This window comes from Ahaetulla prasina, chromosome 2 (genome assembly GCF_028640845.1).
Source record: "Ahaetulla prasina isolate Xishuangbanna chromosome 2, ASM2864084v1, whole genome shotgun sequence".
Lineage (NCBI taxonomy): Eukaryota > Metazoa > Chordata > Lepidosauria > Squamata > Colubridae > Ahaetulla > Ahaetulla prasina.
In genome coordinates, this window is record NC_080540.1 from 221,986,281 (window position 1) to 222,006,045 (window position 19,765).

The following is a 19,765-nucleotide window of genomic DNA, read 5'->3' on the forward strand; positions in this document are numbered from 1 at the left end:
GCTGGTGCGTTCAGACGACGCTCCGCTCCGGACATTCTAGTGAAAGGAGGTCGTGGAAACCAACAGAGCTCAACAGGGTCCAGCGTTTTAATAGGAAGATCCCAAATCCGTTTCCCTGTGCAAATGTCCTTCCAGGCAACAGGGGGTGAGTGGGGGTAAGCAGGTGAGATCTCTGTGCAGGCAAAGCCCAGATGCAGCAGGAAAGGCAAGCCGGCTGCAAGACCCGGGAAGTCAGGGGGCCAGAGCTCCCGTACGAAGCCCAAGTGAAGAATCCGATGCCGGTTGAAGCGCCCCTCGCGCGTTTCTCTTAGTCAGTCACGCGGAAATTTGGGACCTGAGCGGGGTGGGTGGTGGGCACTCTCTCAGTTAAGTCAGTCCAAAGCAGAAGCCCCCATTCCCGTTTCCTTGGCAGCGGGGAGAGGTTTTGAATGGCTGAGTTATTGTTCCTTCAGAGGGGCATCTTCCACCCCACCCACAAATGAGGCGAGCCCGCGGCGAATCCACCTCTCGCTCTCGCGATTAAAAGTCTAGAAAGTTGCTTTGGGTGGCCCTGGCTTCCCGCTCCCGTTGCTTTCCTCGGCGCTCCTCTCTCAGACCCAGACCCTCCCCCCTCCCCGCTACACTCAGAGCTCCTGCCTGGGCCGGCGGCTTCCCTCGCACTTCGCTTCCGAAACAGTAGGAGAGAAGTCCCGGGTCGCCTCCTGAGTAGACTCACCCTTTCCCTGGTGGGCTTCGCGACCTCTCCCTCCGCCCAGGACTCCCCTGACTCTCTGGAGAGGCTGCGAGCGGACGGGCGGCGAGTGAACGGCCCCTTTCCCCCCGCCTGGGCAGGCAAAACCAGGAGCGGGCGGCAGCGCTGCTCTTTCTGAATTTGGGGGAGCGAAAAAGAGGGTCGGGGATCTCTGGCTGAGGCGGCTCCTGAGCAGCGTCTCTCTCTCGCCTGTTGGGTGATCTGTGCCAAATGCTTCCCCGGCCGGGGGCTCGGAAAGTATTTGGGGAGGGGGGCTGGCTGCTGGCAGCGGCTGACTCAGAACATCCGGGGTATTTCGTTTTGAGGGTGAGGGGAACCCTGCTCCGCCCGGGCTGCTTGGGAAACCGAGGCCTAGTTCAAGACGCTTCCTCGCAGCCCTGGAATTCTGGATCTCAACTTAAAAAGAAGACCTGCAGAGAAGCAATAGAATCACTTAGACTTATATACCGCTTCATAGTGCTTTAACAGCCCTCTCTAAGCGGTTTACAGAGTCGCATATTGTCCCCAACAATCTGAGTCCTCATTTTACTGACCTCGGAAGGATGAGTCAAGCTTGAGCCTGGGTTCAACCTTCCTCCTCTTCCATTGCTGTCTGGGTCTGAAGTCTGACCTAGGGCAGGGTCCCTTAATTTCAATGGGCCTTCAGTGGAGGCTGAGACTATAGAGTCTGTGTGTAGAGAGTAAGTGCCACCAATTGCCATGCGGGCTCAATGTATGGGAATGTTAGGAAAAAGAAAAATTTTAAGAAAGAAACCTTAGTTCATTTGTTGAATTTGGAAATGAATTGGCAAGGATGAGATTTGTTGGCTTTGCAATTGCTGGGCAAAGAAGCTGGGTCTTCCCCAGAGCTGAATCTTCTTCCCTTATTAGCAAATGAAATAACACCAAACAGCTGAAAGATCAAGGGCAGTGTTGGGTTGGATCTGTCTTCAGGATAGTATCTTCCAGCCCAGGCAGTAGATAGAAGTTAGAAGCTATGGCCTTGGCAAATGGAAAGGATCCTCAGACTAGGATCTGGAATCTAGACATGGGAGAAGAGCAAAAGGTGCTACTTGCTCCTCTCTTATTTCAATTGATCCAGTTGCTTTGTCCCTTTGAAATCTTACATGGAAGCAGAAGCTTCTGATGGGAAACCTTTCCTAAAGTCTAAACCAGGGGTCTCCAACCTTGGCAACTTTAAGACTTGTGGACTTCAACTCCCAGAGTTCCTCAGCCAGCAAAGCTTGAAGTCCACAAGTCTTAAAGTTGCCAAGGATGGAGACCCCTGGTCTAAAGTATCTTATTCTCTGTAGGCTTGACATTCTCCCATACAGTCTGTTAAATCCCTTCTTATTGAACTTGACCCCTTACAAAGCCTCCCCCATCTAAATCTGTCTTTTGGGGACTCTGGACCACTTACAGTGTAGAATAAAATCCTCATTCTAATCCATGCCTTGTTGCAAGTTTGTTGGATGTTCCTCTAGGTTCCTTTGGGGTGGGATTGTGTTCTCTGCTTGGGTCACACATTTACAGGGACAGAAGATTTCTGCTTAGCCTCATCAACGGGTTAGAATTGCTTTGGTCAGACAATAGGAAAGGTTAGTATTTTTGTGTAAATTTTTTTATTTAAAAAAAAAACAGTACATTTTTTCTGAATATAGTATTGACGGAGTCAAAATTTATAGCTTATAAGTACTTCCCAAGTATAATTTATATATTTCAAATTCTGCCATATTATTCACTTTTATTTTTCATCTCTACTGAATAATTTATAATCAATATTACCATCCATCCTAACCTCCAATCTTAATCTTATTTCTCCATTTATCACATATATTTCTCAAAATCACATTTGTAAATTATCATCAATTTGTTTCCACTTATTTCCTTTTCTCTATTGAAACCCAATAATTTAAACATAGTCATTTTCATCCTTAGTTTCTATTTTTTTTTAATATAGCTTGATATTTCACTTTTATCTCTTAATGTCAATTATTTTCTATGGTGGACCAATTTATCATTTCTTATTTCCCTATTAATCATTTTACCATTTTACCGAAAACAATATATTTCTTCAGTTTTGTTTTTCACACCACCTTTTTCAAATACAAACATTATCTTAATCTCTTAATCATCTTTTTCTTAATTTCTATTAATATCTTATTCAATTTCAATTGATCCAGTTGCTTTGTCCCTTTGAAATCTTACATGGAAGCAGAAGCTTCTGATGGGAAACCTTTCCTAAAGTCTAAACCAGGGGTCTCCAACCTTGGCAACTTTAAGACTTGTGGACTTCAACTCCCAGAGTTCCTCAGCCAGCAAAGCTTGAAGTCCACAAGTCTTAAAGTTGCCAAGGATGGAGACCCCTGGTCTAAAGTATCTTATTCTCTGTAGGCTTGACATTCTCCCATACAGTCTATTAAATCCCTTCTTATTGAACTTGACCCCTTACAAAGCCTCCCCCATCTAAATCTGTCTTTTGGGGACTCTGGACCACTTACAGCGTAGAATAAAATCCTCATTCTAATCCATGCCTTGTTGCAAGTTTGTTGGATGTTCCTCTAGGTTCCTTTGGGGTGGGATTGTGTTCTCTGCTTGGGTCACACATTTACGGGGACAGAAGATTTCTGCTTAGCCTCATCAACGGGTTAGAATTGCTTTGGTCAGACAATAGGAAAGGTTAGTATTTTTGTGTAAATTTTTTTATTTAAAAAACAACAACAGTACATTTTTTCTGAATATAGTATTGACGGAGTCAAAATTTATAGCTTATAAGTACTTCCCAAGTATAATTTATATATTTCAAATTCTGCCATATTATTCACTTTTATTTTTCATCTCTACTGAATAATTTATAATCAATATTACCATCCATCCTAACCTCCAATCTTAATCTTATTTCTCCATTTATCACATATATTTCTCAAAATCACATTTGTAAATTATCATCAATTTGTTTCTCTTATTTCCTTTTTCTCTATTGAAACCCTTTAATTTAAACATAGTCATTTCCATCCTTAGTTTCTATTTTTTTATTTAAAAAACAACAACAGTACATTTTTTCTGAATATAGTATTGACGGAGTCAAAATTTATAGCTTATAAGTACTTCCCAAGTATAATTTATATATTTCAAATTCTGACATATTATTTACTTTTATTTTCATCTCTACTGAATAATTTATAATCAATATTACCATCCATCCTAACCTCCAATCTTAATCTTATTTCTCCATTTATCACATATATTTCTCAAAATCACATTTGTAAATTATCATCAATTTGTTTCCACTTATTTCCTTTTCTCTATTGAAACCCAATAATTTAAACATAGTCATTTTCATCCTTAGTTTCTATTTTTTTTTAATATAGCTTGATATTTCACTTTTATCTCTTAATGTCAATTATTTTCTATGGTGGACCAATTTATCATTTCTTATTTCCCTATTAATCATTTTACCATTTTACCGAAAACAATATATTTCTTCAGTTTTGTTTTTCACACCACCTTTTTCAAATACAAACATTATCTTAATCTCTTAATCATCTTTTTTCTTAATTTCTATTAATATCTTATTCAATTTCAATTGAAGTTCTATATCTTAACCCCTTCTAAATACATATCATATTAACCCTTCTAACATTATTTTTGTATTTCACAATTTATATCATAATTCAATTTTTACAATACTGATATTAATACAGTTCATTTGATTCTATAAGTATATAGCATATTTTCTTTCCTCCTTTTTTCTCTATTCTACCATTCGTATTACACAATTTATTTTGTATTACACTCACAAATATTAATGCAGTTCACTTATAACTATAGGTATATATCATAGTACCCTTCTTCCTTTCCATTAATTACTCCTTTAACCATTTTCTGTTGGTCCATCCAGCAATCCACCTCTTAAAAATTTCCTCCCTTTATCCCATTCTCTCTCTTTTTTTCTTTTTATAATTATGTCTTTTCTTCTGTATCCTTTCTTTGACTTTTAAATCCTTTACTCATCTAGTTTGCCTTAAGTTCCCATCTGATCTATTCCCCTTTTCTCCTCTCACTTTTCTTATTTCTACACTGTTGGCTCAGTGTAAATAATTAAACTTTGTACCTAATCCTTTCATTTTCTTTTCTCTTTTGCTTTGTCCTATCCTCTCTATTTTTGCCACTGTTAATCCCAGTGTAATCATTAAAAATATTTTCCTCTAGCCTTTTCCCTTTCCTTTTCTTCCCTTAGTTTGCTTCTTTTCTGTAGGTTGTTTCCTCCTATCCCTTCTCTTTTTTTCATTGTTACTCCCAATGTAATCATTTAATTTTTCATCATCAATGTCTTTATCTTCAGTGCTGTTTTCTTGCTTCTCGTTCTTAGCCTCTTTATCCAAATGAATATGTTCTGACACAATTTCTCGTTTTCTATCAAAATTAAATGATACACCCATCATTTTAATCATCTCAATTAGTTCCTGTCACATTTTGACATTCTAGTTTGTTTTTAACTTCAATTTACAGTTTTATTATTTTCCACCTCCTTTGGTTGTCTAGATCAAATAGCTTAAAAGAAAACAAATCCTCCTTCAAACTTCTCACTGCTCTTGTAGCTCAAGGTCACTGTCATTTTTTCCAGATTTCAAATTATTCGTTGTAGTGCTTTTTTTCCACCAGCAGATGTCTCTCTCCAATTCACAAGTTTCAAATCAACAAAATCGTAAAGTATCCAATTTGTGTATTAACTCCACTTATCAAATGCTTTTCAAGTTTCTTCTTTCTCTTCTTAATTTTACATATCCCAAATTCCAGTTAAAAATCCAATTTCAAATCCAATTGAAAAATTTCCTTTACAAGGCTTTTCTATTTTGAATGTTTGTTTTTCCTTCAAAGTTCAAAACTTTTAAGATTATGTACAATCTTGTTCATAAACTATTTTCTTTCAGGTTTCTTTTTTTTATAATAATCTTAATACCCCCAAATCCAATTTCCAATCCAAATATCAAGCTCCATTCTGGGCTTTAGTGCTTTAACTTCTGTTTTGTGGTTCTCCCTTCATTAACATTCCCCAACGCCAATTAGCTGCTATTTCCTTGCTAGGACTTTTTAAATTTTTTAAAAATACTTCTTTTTTTATCTGTGAGTTGGCCAATCACTCACCCGGTACCAATACTCCATCCAAAACAGCACCTGTACAATCTTATTCTGGTTGCCCCAGCTTCATGATGGTCATAATGACTGCCCCCCCCACTCCCTGGGTCGAAGAGTTTCCTCCGACCTCTGAGGAACTTGCCTGTTACTCTTGGTCGTCCAAGGTGCCACTCCTTCTTCACCATCCCTACAAGACAGATCCAGTCCGAAGACACCCCCCCCCCGACAGCGGTTTGTCTGGCTGGATTTTTACAAGGCTCGACGGAGCCTATTTTCCAGCCAGTCTCGCCGCAACAGTTTCATAGGAAAGGTTGGTATTGCAGTCAAATCAGGATGGCCTGCCCATTCCCCATCACTGCAATAGTACAATGGCATCACTTAAGAGAATTGATGGTTTAACCTCTCCTTAGCTGTTATGCCTCCTCCTTCTCTTTCACTTTTCCCTGTACAAGCCTCTGTTCTGTCACAGTTCTGATGAAACATAACTGGCAATTGAAAGCCAAGTTCTGGGAGATTAATCAAATAACAAAACTAAACTAAAAATACCAGAAACAAAAACCTAGCAGTCTCAACTCTTGTTTGTATTTCATTAGTATATCAGGGTGAGAACTTGGAGGCCTTTTTCAAAAATATTTTAAGAAACTGAAGGGTTACATTTCAGAGTTTCATAAAACTGAATCTGTACATTTAAATTTTGCAGGAAGATTTCACACAAGCAAGAAAGGGCTGGTCTTATTTTAACTTTCCTTGCTCCCTTTTATAGCATTATTTGGAAAGTACAATGAGCAGAAGACGCAAATACATGATAAACCTCAAAATAACTGCAGGGAAGCAATTCCTTTTTTCCTTCTTTGTGATGGTAGCTAGCTTAATCTATAATGGAGCCTACTCTAGATTAAGTAAGATTAGGTTGTCTATATGAAGCTGATCTTTCCTAGCAAGGCATATCTGCCAACAAGCCCCACCATTTTGAAAACTTTGGAGCAACAGAATGTGTTGGTTTGTGACAAAGTTATGCTTATAGCATCTCTTCAGACAGAGGATAAGAAAAACACAGCAAAAGTGAGCAAAATAGTGATTTATTGTCATATTCTGAGAAATTTGCAAGTAATTGCCATGGATTTCTAACTATCCAAATAGATCTATGTTTCTATTGTTTCCCCAATATACTGCTAAACTGAAATTATTTATTCAACACATTTGTAATAGGGATATTTTTTTTCTATGGAATATTGTGGACAATTTTCAGTTTTGGTATTCTTGCACTTAGAGTTCCTTAAATTCCAAGCATACATATTCAATTCCAGTTGATGGATATTGGAGCCTACCCCAGTTGTGCAGAAACTACAGCCTGCCTCATCAGGGAAAAGAGAAAGTGATGGTGTTCTGGGTAAGCAATTATTAAGAAAACACGAGACCTGAAATATGCATAGGGAAACAGTATTCAATCATTTGTCATCTTTGCTGTTAAAAGTGCTTTGTGTTGAGACTTCTTGTCCCACCTGCATCTGTTCTGAGACACTGACATATTTTGAAAATTGAAGGCAACTGTCAACAGGCTGCAAAAGAAAAAATTCCAGAAAACATTTAACATTGGTCTACAGTATCATACCTAACTTCTAACCATGATTCTAGAAAATCATGAAAGGCTTTTCATCTGAAAACTCTAGCAATGACCTTCCTTGGAAGGCAGACCAGGAGAATATTATGTTCTTCCAAAAGCTGGAGATATTTGATAAGAACAACAAGAAGAGAGAAATACCAGTTTGGAAGCTGTGTTTTGCTTCCACAGTTTGGTGGGATACTGGAGAACTAAAATTAAGGCGCTGGCATCCAAAGATGTCCTCTAGTCTAGATCAAGAAACTGATTCTTGTTCCTTCACCATAGCATATGTAGGTCTACAAGTTGTTCTTTCCTGGCATTCACTTTTTCCTGAATGGGTGGCCTACCTGGAGTTAATGATCTCCACCATTAATGAGAATCTTGTTGCAGGAAGTAATACCTCATTACAGTACTTTGATTACTTGGCTGACTATAAATATATAATTTTGAACTGGGCTATTCGTTAAGAAAATTTTATTTTATTTATTTATTTTTATTAATCAAACTTATATACCGCACCATCTCCCGTAGGACTCAGGGCGGTTCACAGGCATATTAAAACAGTATAATAAATAAACATTAAAACCCAATTAAAACTAAATATTATCATGGCCTGATCACTAAAACAGTAAAACCTATAAAAACCCCATTAAAATATGCTAAAACCTTCTATCTTAGGCTAGTCCTGCACGCTGAAACAATAGAGTCTTCAGTTCACGTCTGAAGGTCCGGAGGTCGGGTAGTTGTCGTAATCCTGGAGGAAGCTCGTTCCACAGAGCTGGTGCCGCCACAGAGAAGGCCCTCCCCCTGGGGGCCGCCAACCTACATTGTTTGGTCGACGGCACCCTGAGGAGGCCCACTCTGTGGGAGCGCACAGGTCGTTGGGAGGCATGAATATAAATTGGTGTTTGCATTGCACATGTTTCAATGCAGTGCTTATTTATATTTCCATTGGGGTTTTTTTTGTTTTATACTACATTTTAATAGTCTCTAATAGCAATTATTCGAATATACTGCATATATGTGTCATGGTAATATTATGTAACAATATGAGGTTGCTGAATGTTCTTTAAAAGAAAAACAACACAATGCAAACAAAAGTCCACAGATTATACTCTAATACCGTACAAATGTATGAAGGATACAGGATGATATATATGCATGTGTGTGTGTGTATGTTTTCGTAGGTTTTCATGGGTATGTAGGTCTTGGCATTTTTGGGTCTTTTCCCGTGTAAGGTTGAGAGTATCTTGGCGACGTTTCGACGAGGTCTCACTCATCATCTTCATGCTGGTGTCCTCGGCTTCGTGCTTCTCTAGATACATACACACACACACACACACACACACACACACATATATGTCTTTGGTTATTCGGGTTTTCTCCCGCGTAAAATTGGAAGTGTCTTGGTGACGTTTCGACGAAGTCTGATTCGTCATCTTCAGGCTTCAGCTTCGTGCTTCTGGGAGCAATCGTGCTTCTGGGAAATGCACATATGCACGATTGCTCCCAGAAGCACGAAGCTGAAGCCTGAAGATAACAAATGAGACTTCGTCGAAACGTCGCCAAGACACTTCCAATTTTACGCAGGAGAAAACCCGAATAACCAAAGACCTACATACAAACACCTGTGAAAACCTCAGAAAACAAATATATATATTTATAACCAAAGACCTACATACACACACACACACACACACACACACACACACACACACACATACTGTAAGGGACTCGATGGCTCAATGGCTAAGACACTGAGCTTGTCAATCGAAAGGTCGGCAGTTTAGCGGTTCGAATCCCTAGTGCCACATAACGGGATGAGCTCCCATTACTTGTCCCAGCTTCTGCCAAGCAGTTCGAAAGCACGTAAAAAATTCAAGTAGAAAAATAGGGACCACCTTTGGTGGGAAGGTAACAGCGTTTCATGCACCTTTGGCATTTAGTCATGCCGGCCACATGACCATGGAGACGTCTTTGGACAGCGCTGGCTCTTTGGCTTAGAAACAGAGATGAGCACCGCCCCCTAGGGTTGGGAAAGCACATATGTGCGAGGGGAACCTTTACCTTTACCTTATATATATTGTATGTATATATATGTGTGTGTGGTGTGGGTGTATGTGTATAAAACTTTTACCTTTACCTTATATATACTGTATGTGTGCGTGTGTGTGTATAAAACTTGCTGCGTTCATGGCAGTTTATGGAAAACGAGGATTGCTAACAGGTTAGCTCAGTTGTAAGAAATAAAAACAACTTATTTTGACTTGTTTATTCTTCTCGTAAATGTGATCTTTAGGTGACGTATTTTATGCCAGATGAAGGAATTTTTCAGTCTAGAACATAATTAAACCACATATAATGTAAAGAGGTAGAATAAGAAGAATGTGCATAGTGAGTACTGTATGAAATGTTATAGAGAACTCACTGGAAATATTTTTTCCTTAAGTAATAGGAGATGTGACTGCAAACTTATGTATACTTACCCAAGAGTAATGGCCACTTAACTCTATCGGATTTTTTATGTAAACATGCAAAGGATTGAACCATAATTACATCTGATTCAAGAGAGATTCATTGTAACAAATTACCTACTGACACCCAGGAATATTATCTCAAACTATCAATTGTGATATAAATATCATTCACCTGGAAATCTGCTTTATTGACTGAAGTTAAAACATCTTCTGCTATAAAAGAAAGCATTAATGAAGATTGTAAACTATGATTTTAAATTCAACATATCAGGATTTGTAATATTGAACAGTAAATAATCACTATTGCCATAATGATGTCCTTATCCATTTAACTTGATAAATATTACTAGTTAGAGGCAACTTTTTAATGTACTATTCTGCATCACAGAGAAGGCAGAATAATTCCTATAAATAGCTTCTATGTATTTATTTCATAATACAATACTTTGAATAATATTTGCATTAGTGCATCAAATAAAAGGCACGAGTCTAGGCAATCCTTTTAATCTTCTTATTTATCAAATACTGCAGCATAAGGTAAGAAAAAGGGGATAAAGGAAAACTGCAACCATTAGAAGGTTTAATCAAACAATAGTTTATGATTCTGTTTTAAAATGTTGATGTTAATATTCCCCCATATCAGAGACAAAACTTATTTCTTGACTATGAAGAATATTTTTGTAGAATGCATATTAAAATAGTTTATGCATATTATATTTTATTGTAATTTACTCAAAATATAAGAGCTACAATGGAGTAAATCTATTATAGTTACTAGGAAGATTTGGTGTCTGAGATAGCAAACCACATATTTACGTAACTTGGAATAAAAATAATTTCATCATTTTAACTAACATGAAGCCGAAATCCAGAATGTACTGATCATTTAAGTATACTGCATAACTTCCATGTATATGTATATGTATATGTATATGTAACCTACCCTTATATTAAGAGTTCCAATGATTGGGTTGTAATTTGTTTTCAGAACAGTACTAGTAATAATATATTGATATTGTTGAAACGGAATAGTTGAAAACAACAAGGATTGTTCAATTATCCTACTGGTAAAAAACAAAAGCAATTTTAGTTATTTAGTTCAATACATGTTTGTAATGTTGATAAAAAATATCCATTGTGGATACCATGTCTTAACAAATTAAATTTCTTTTATATACTTTCCTTATAGTGAATGCCAATTAACCCACTTTGTACTTCCTCTCAATGGTTGCTGGGTGGTGGCTATATATCAGTTCTATGATTGAGACTGGAATCTAGCAATTTTTGTAGATCATTGCTTTATAAAGTACAGTACTGAGGTGATAGTTAAGTACATTTAGGTGAATTGCAGTTTCAATGGAATTTATATGTTAGTGAAATGTATAAAGATTACAAAATAACAAAATCAATTTAGGCCCAACAAGTGAGTTTTGAAGACAATATAAATGAATACCAATAAAAATGAATACCAATAAAACGTACTGACCATATTATTTATTCTAAAATTTTGTTTCACTCTCCATTGAGCTACAGAATGTCTAGGCTTCTTGCACAAGGATGTTATGACTTTATTTACCAGGGATGACAGTTAAAGTGTGTCATTAGATTGAGATTATATTTCTTTAAAAAAAAAAGCTTTGTAAAATGATACACATGATAATTAAATCAGATTTATCAGCTTATGTAGCTATTATGGGCTTGTGTATAGAAAAACAATTGTTTAAAAGGATGGAATGGTTTCCTTTTAGTTCATACCAATTAGCATTTTGTTCATCTTGTTGCTCATCTCAACTCTCACTATGTATTGTGATCACTGCTGCTTTAGTTTAGAAGGGTCTTGGTTCTTATTACTGATGATTTTTCAGACTTTCAACTAACATTTTAGAATCATTTATTATCAGATCTGCAGTCATTTTAAGATAGTTCTGTATCTATGTATGTATCTATATGTATCTATGTATGTATTATCTATCTATGTATCTCTCTATCACTAAATCAAGTGAACATTGTTCAGTTCTTTTCTTTAATGCATATATTCTAAAGTTATGGAATAGAAGATACAAAACTAAACCCAAGCTTTGTTCCCAGTATTTAAGCACCTTTTCTTTCCCTTTAAACTTTAATAAGTTTATTGTTTGCTTAAATATGAATATAATTTTATAAGTTTAATTTTAATTAATAAAGATGAAAATTACTGCAAGATTTCATCCTGCATGGATGGAACATCTTTATGCAACATACATTTTATTCAGTGTATTCATCTATTTTGATCTTAAAAGCCAACTTTTCTGAAGTAAACAGAACTGAATTATTCTATATAATTTACATAGTTCTACACACTATAATTTGGGTGTTCTGAAAAAGCTACTTAAAGCTAAGCATATTAATGCAATATGTATTAGTATTGTAGTTCCAAATTTAAAGTAAAAGCATGCAACAAGAATGGAAATAATTGATTTTTAAAATCTGTCTTGTATACTGGTGATGATTGTAAATATTAAATTGATATTTGTATCTTTGTAATTTTTTCTCCTCTTATCTTCCTCTGTGTCAAGATAATTTTCTTCCCAAATATATTTATTTAACTCCATTAATAATGTTGGGTGCCAAGATAAACTTTTACACCTATTAAATGGTATCTTGACTACTAGAAGGGAAAGGAGGAAGTATACAATACAATTGCTTGTTCAAACTGGATCCTTTCATAAGCTTGCCTCTGTTTCCAAATTTAACTACACAAATGAAGTAGTCTTTTTCAAAAGGTCTAGTCAGCAGCTCATTGAAATCAGTGCATTTATTCAAGGAAACTGATTCTGTATTCCTTGCACATCTGACATTTTCATTAACTTAACTGGAAAAGCTGATAACTCAGAATCTCATGAATGCTATTTCCATGAATATTAACTTTGGGATCTATGCACAAATTTCTAGATATGCTGCACATTTTACATTTATCAAAATATTAGTTTGAGTGCTTTTCAAAAACAACATTCTTGCAATTACGCTTATGATTCTGCCATTAACCAAATAACATTTTCTATGATCAAATCGTTGCAGCATTCCTAGAAGTTTTTATCTAAGAGTGACTAACAGTAAAATCATTGGGACTTCTGAAGTCATGTATGGACCGCCTGTAAATTAGATTTCCGTTAATCCCATTAAAAACATTTCCCTTCCCAAAGCAGTATTTGGATTCTCTTCCCCCCCCACACACACACTTTAGCCGCCGAAATCTCAGCATCTCTCTCATACTCACGCACACATACTTTTGTGTAAGAAACTCCACAAACTACTTTGACATGCGCTGATTTCAGGGTCTTTGACCTGTCTGGAATTACACGCTTTATAGCCGGTGCCCTCTGGTTCTACGCCCGCTCATTGGCTACTTGAAAATGAATATGCAAATACACCCCCCCCCCCGGACTCCCTTTCTTCTCTTTCGGTGTTTCAAGCAGCCGCTAGGCGGAAACGAAGGGCCGCGCTTCCCACGGGTGCTGCGAAGGGGAGGGGAAGGGGAACGGGGGAGGGGCAAAGCAAAGTGGTTGGTGGTTCAGGGAAGCCACTGCTGAGGTTCTGGCCAATGGCGACGAGGTGGAAAGAGGCCAAGAACGCAACTCAGCCTTAACACCGCCAGCTCTTTCTGCGGAGCCAGACGCGCGGTGTGTGTGTGTGTGTAGGGGGGGGGCGCATTGTGTGTGTGTGTAGGGGGGAGAGAGGGAGCAGCAAGCGCGCGCACCCCAGCCAGCCAAAGGGAGGGGGAGTGGGGAAAGGGTTCAGCCTCTCTTGGACCACGTCCAAGACAGCAACCACAACCCACTCTTCAGTATTGCGACTCAAAGAGGAAGGAAGATTGAAAAAGAGGGAGAGCAAAGGGGCGGGGTGGGGGGGGTGGGAGGCTCTGTAGACAGAGGGTTTTTTTTTGGTTTTTTTTACCTTCGTTGATTTCTCTCAACTCCTTCTCTAGCCAAGACTTTCTGAACAATCTGAATCAGTAACTCTTTCGGGTGCACACAAACCTATGTATAAGAGGGAAGGTTACCCTTGGAAATCCAAACAAAGCTTAAAAAAAACCACCAAAACCCCCACACCGGCTCCTTGAGAAAGGCATACATTGGTTCTCTGAAAAACCTGAAGCCAACGGGTCTGGTGTTGTGTTACAGAATTCAAGAGTCCACGGTTTAAATACAATACAAATCAATGGTATGTGGCATTGGAAAAAAGATGTATTTTTAACTTGCTGGCTGGCTGTTTTCTCTCCCTAGGTAGATCACCTTAGATTTACAAAGTGGAGGTTGTTTACAAGACCCCCATCCCCACCCCGTCATTTTCTGATTTTGCAGGATTGAAGAAATGGATTTGTTTGCGTTCTTGTCTCTCTTTTGGCAGCTTTTGTCTACGGGTCACACACTCATGCCAGGAAACAGTTAATTGGAGCTTGTGTCCAAAAGTGCTGAACTTGGTATATTTCCTGCTTCCAACTTTCTCTCCTCCCGTTTGCTGGCAAGTGCCTGTTAAGCATTGAAAAAGATTAATATAACATGTTGGTTGATTAATTTGCAGCTATGTAGTTAGGGTTGCTTTCCCTTCTTAACAGCTGTCATAGATACACCCTGGTTTCTTCTGCTAAGCTGTATGGGAGGGCAGTGTTGCTGTAGAAACAGGGCTATTACTTTTTGCATTCTAGTTAACTTACAAGAGTAAGTTTGCTATTCTACACTATGGACCTTTCTTTTCTCCTTCTGAATTGCATTCTCTCCTTGGGTATGCTTTTTGTGGCTTGCTTATGTTTCCTCTATCAAGTGGCTGGGTAGGTCTCACTGCCTTGCATGTTTTCAGACCTATTCCCTGGGTAGATGTCTGCTCTCCCCACTTGTCCTCCCTTTGCCTGTGTCTGGGCCATATTTTAATGCACAATATCCCATCCATTGTGGTTGAATGTGGAGTGTGTGAGGACTTGGCTGCTCTCCGGTTGAAGGGGGCGGGGAAGCCCGTTCGACTTTGACACAAGATGCCGATGTGGCGTGATCTGAATTATTATTAGGGCTGTGAACATGGCTATCTTTCTTGCTGCTGCTGCTGGAAAGGGCCACCACTGAACTTGAGAAGGGACAAACAACCTCTCCAAGTCCCCTTCGCTCCCAGTACAGTAGCTGGCAGAGAAAAGGCGCCAAAATACACAAGATTAACTTCCCTTCAAATGATGTTGAGGCTGAATTCGTGTAATCCTAATGAATAGTCACAGGAATAAAATTAAAGCTTAGAAATGCATTCTGTAGCTATTAAAATATGTATATTAATAAGTTAAGAAAAAGTTGTAAACTTTTAACTTTAACTAATTTAGTCTGATTCTTTATCAATAATATTTGATTAATATATTCATGTTTTCAAAAAGGCTTTCTACTGTTCTGGGAAAACAGAGGGCTGAGCAAATTGGACATTTATGTAGGCAGCGTGAAAAAAATTAACTTGAGTAACATAAAACGTTGTGGTTTTCAGTTTTATATTGAGGCCTGATGTTTGCATTTTTTGGTCGGCGAATGGAGAAAGCTTGGTTAATAGAGACACCATCAAACCATATGTGGACAGAGGTCAAACACACATACGCTGTGAGAAAAATATGCATGCACACCACAGATATTTAAATAGTTGAATACTCAAAAATAGGCATGCATGATGAACATAAACATCCTAATTCCTTAACTAGAAACAATATTTATATGTATTTTTTTTTCAAAAATACAGAATTAAGCAAACGGAATATAATGTAGTAATGTGGTTAAAAGTAATAAAGTGAAATATAGATAAATGTTAGACATAAATTTTTTAAAAGAATCCTATACTGTGAAATCAGATATAAGTCCCATTCAATTCAACAGGCTTATTCCAAGGTAATTGAGTATTTGTAGTCTAAAATATGTAGTCTAAAATTTTGTGTAAACATTTCAATTCAAAAGTGTCAAGGAAGAAAAAATATTTTTATACAGTAGGATTTTCTGAGACTATCAATGAATCTGAAGTATAACATGGGTTTCAGAGTAATATTTTAACTAAAGTAATCAGTATCTTGCAAAATGAAGAGCGCTTTTTCTCAGATGTCAGTGATCTAAATGTAGACTTTTCAGTTTTGACTATCTTTTAAAAATGTTACTGGGGAATTATTTTGTAATGTGTTTGTGAACATTGTGAAATGTTCAGTGTTCTACATAAAGCCAGAAGGAATAAGAGGGTTTGTTTATGAGACCTAGAAAATGAAACACTGAGTCCTTGTCTATAGAGAATGAGGGAGGGGGCAGAGGGGGAGAGTCTCAGATCCTTCTAGATTTTGATAAAACATACAGTAAGAGCCAGCTAACTTTCTATGTTTGCAGTAAAATCGCTGCTGCTTGCTTGGTGAGTTTCAAACTATAGATATGCATGAAATCTAGGAAAAAAAGGTGACTATACCATGCCTTTAATTGCTCTGCATGTGTATATAGGTAGTAAAACAATCAAAAATATAATTTCTTTGCTTAATTTTGTGTGCACAATATATATACTGTGCCTGTGATACTGAAAATGACATTGAAAAGTGAGTCTTACTTGATCCTTCAATCTCTGATATAAAAGCTTAGAGTCAAATGGTCATCCAATAGTGGATTATTCAATTATTTGTACAGAAAACTATGCTCTTTGTTTTATTGTTTTTTAAATATCTGCCTAAATTCCCAATCCTAAGAATATGCTTTGGTAAACAATACATATCCATTTGCACAGCTAGTAATACACGTTTTTGTTCCATTTTAGTGTTTTGGTCTTGTTTTCGGGTTGCAGACTACCTCTTTTAAAATTAATGTTTATATAAATGTTTATCGGTTGCAGGTTGTAAGAGAATTAATTGACTATTCATATAATGTTCTAGTTGAGATAATTTGACAATTTGACTTAAAAAAATTGTCACAGAATGTAATTAGTGGGGTTTTTTTAAACCTGTCTACCAGTCAAAACTTAATAAGTGAGTTTTCTTTCATTTAGAAATATTTTTCTCCTTACCAGATTTGGAATAAATGTTAATAATTCCATCCATATATAGTTGCCTTGGAATTGTTGTGAGAGCATGGGAAGTATACACACACACATATTCAAAATTATATTTTCATTAAAAAGTGTTCTACAAAAGGATTAATAGAATTGTGGGGATACAATTTCGTATCTTCCAGCGTAAAATGCTTTAAAATGAGCAGTATATTGTGTTAATTTTTATGCATCCTTTTCATACCAAAGCACTGCTTAAGCAAAATATTGTTTTCTGATGAAAAATTTCTTATTACTGCAAGAGACAACCAAAAATATCTTCCAGGTAAAAGTTTTAGTTTGGCATGTGCACATTATCTGTTTATGCTTCTGTACACGCTTAAGTAATTACTGTACTTTATGTCCTCAGGAGAAAGTTTCTAAAGCTGGTGGATGCTGTTAGCATGTGGTTATTATGCTTGGATTATTAAAGATGGGCATTTATTTAGATGAATCACAAAACAATTTCCACTCCCTTCTGAAAGATGCCTTTATGGAATGAGCTTGGTTAGTCTTGGCGTTCAATCTTGTTCCTGGAAAAGTCTGCAGTTACAGTGCTGTTTGTGAAGTTCCTGGTGCTGGTTTGTTGGTATGTCAGTGAGTAAAAGGGCAGGCTGGGCTGGGCTGGGTTGGGCTTTATGTCTGTGGGGCACCTAAGGACACCGAGAAGCACAATTATACTGTAGTTTTACAAGAGTTTTTCCATCCCCTTGCCATGCTGTAGTCAGACATAGATCTGTCATGTTCTTTTTTCCCCGTTTAGTGGAAAGGAATAGGCTTGCCTATGTTTTCTCAGCTTCCTGTCATTATGAATATGTAAACTATATATAGCCATGTAAAATCAGCTGGTGATGCTCTTTTTGCAATTATAATAAAACTAGTTATAGTTCATCAGGGCTACCTACTTCTCAGAGGAGTTAGCAGTAGTTAACACTTTTGTGTTTCAGATCATAGTCATTATTTAAAGTGTTTATTTACCTCTGAGCAAGGCAAGAGTACTATATAGAGCCAATTACTCTATGGAATGAACTCGGTTGCCTTTGAATAGTATTAATAAAAGTAGTCCTCAACTTAGAACCATTCGTTTAGCAATTGTTTGAAGTTATAATGGCACTGAAAAAATGATTTACAACTGGTCCTCACACTTACAACTATTGCAACATCTCCACAGACATTCAGTCAAAATTGGGTGTTTGGCAACTGGCACATACAGGTATTCCTTGATTTATGACAACAATTGAGCCCAAAATTTCTATTGTTAAGTGAAACATTTGTTAAGTGAATTTTTCCCCATGTTACAATGTTTCTTGCCACAGTTGTTAAGTGAATCATTTCAGTTGTTAAGTTAATAGCATGGTTGTTACGTGAATCTGGCTTTTCCATTGACTTTTCTTGTTGAAAGTTTGCAAAAGGTGATCACATGACCTTGGGGCACAGTAATGGTCGTAAGCAGTTGCCAAGCAGCTGAATTTTGATCACATGATCATGTGATCAAAGTGCCATTACTGAGAAGCATTTTCACTTGTAGCCTATCAAATTTTAAAAGACTTAAATGTGAACCTTCAAATTGTAAGACTCTGTACTCTCTCCTATTACCCATCAAAATGTGGAGCAAAGGCATTTAAGTTCACACTAGTTGAATTCACATATTGCCTTAAATCAAAATGTAATATTTTGGTTTTGGATTAGTGTGTTTTCTTAACTCAAGCACTATAGTTTGTAAATCTTCATTCATGACTTAATTGTCTGAATCTAGCTAAATATTCATTAAACTACAGTTTATAGTGATTTGTGAACCCAGCCATTATAACGGTGGCTTAGTTCACATGGGACTCATGTCAGAAGCACCAAGGTGCTTTCCGGTTGAAAGGATTAGCTGGTGACATTACTGTTGCCCTGGGGATACCCAGTTGGGGGCTCTTTCACGTCCCTGGCAGAAGCTAGAGCAAAGGACTAGAGCTTATCCTGCCCGATCTGGGTCTCAAACATGGACTTGCTAACTTTCAACCCAGCAACCTAATTATGCAAGCTATCATGCTCCTTAATGGCTTATTTTATAATGTGGTTGGTTTGGTTTTAGCTTAGCCTGGTATATAAACATAATTTCATATGGTCCAATTAAATAATGGCTTGCTTAGTTTTATTTAATATAACAAAACTGACTTGTTTGTACTAAGGAAAACTGGTTTACAAACCACAATGAGTAAGTTTAAAGAACACACTAAGCTAGGAACAAATTGCTTTATAACTTGCAATATTGTGAAAACCTAGTAAATCTACATATATGGTAGCTAAATGCAGATATTTCTGTATTATATTGTCAGGTAGCACATGGTAAATGTTGTGGAATATATAATAATTGCAGCTTCTCACTGTTCATTTATTGAAAAAATGGACAAATATTTTTGGCTAGTGTGGCCACACTTAAAATTTGGAGAAACTTGAGAGATACAGTGGATGGAAAAGGATGAATAGTGGTGGGGATTTTATTTTGGCTCTCAGTTTTGGGGAATGTTTCCCATGGGGAGAGTTTTCATGGTTTCTTTATGTTCAGATAGTCAGAAACTCCACTTTCAATTTTGAATAATAGAGATCTGAAGGAACAAAAAAGAAAGGTTTCAAGATCTGAAGATTGCCCAGCCCTGCCTTGGAAGACAGAATGGTACATTCAGAACAGTTCGCTCTGTAAGCTAACTTTCTTTTCTCAGATGAGAAAAATGATCTGACCATTATCAAAGCTGAAATGTGCCTCACTATTGGACAGCT

The 19,765-nt window shown here is 37.2% G+C and overlaps 1 long non-coding RNA gene across 2 annotated transcripts; it reads right to left on the minus strand.

Moving 5' to 3' along the window:
* Positions 1–3,923: 3,923 nt before the first annotated feature.
* On the minus strand, positions 3,924–13,256 carry LOC131190799 (uncharacterized). 2 transcript variants are annotated; one of them, XR_009153318.1, is made up of 4 exons: positions 13,216–13,256; positions 10,893–11,013; positions 10,122–10,162; positions 3,924–7,428 (listed from the first exon to the last, which is right to left on the minus strand). It is a non-coding gene; the product is annotated as an uncharacterized LOC131190799 (long non-coding RNA). The 2 variants fall into 2 exon arrangements; XR_009153319.1 differs by having other exon boundaries at positions 10,893–11,010; positions 13,216–13,254.
* Between the last annotated feature and the right edge of the window lie 6,509 nt (positions 13,257–19,765).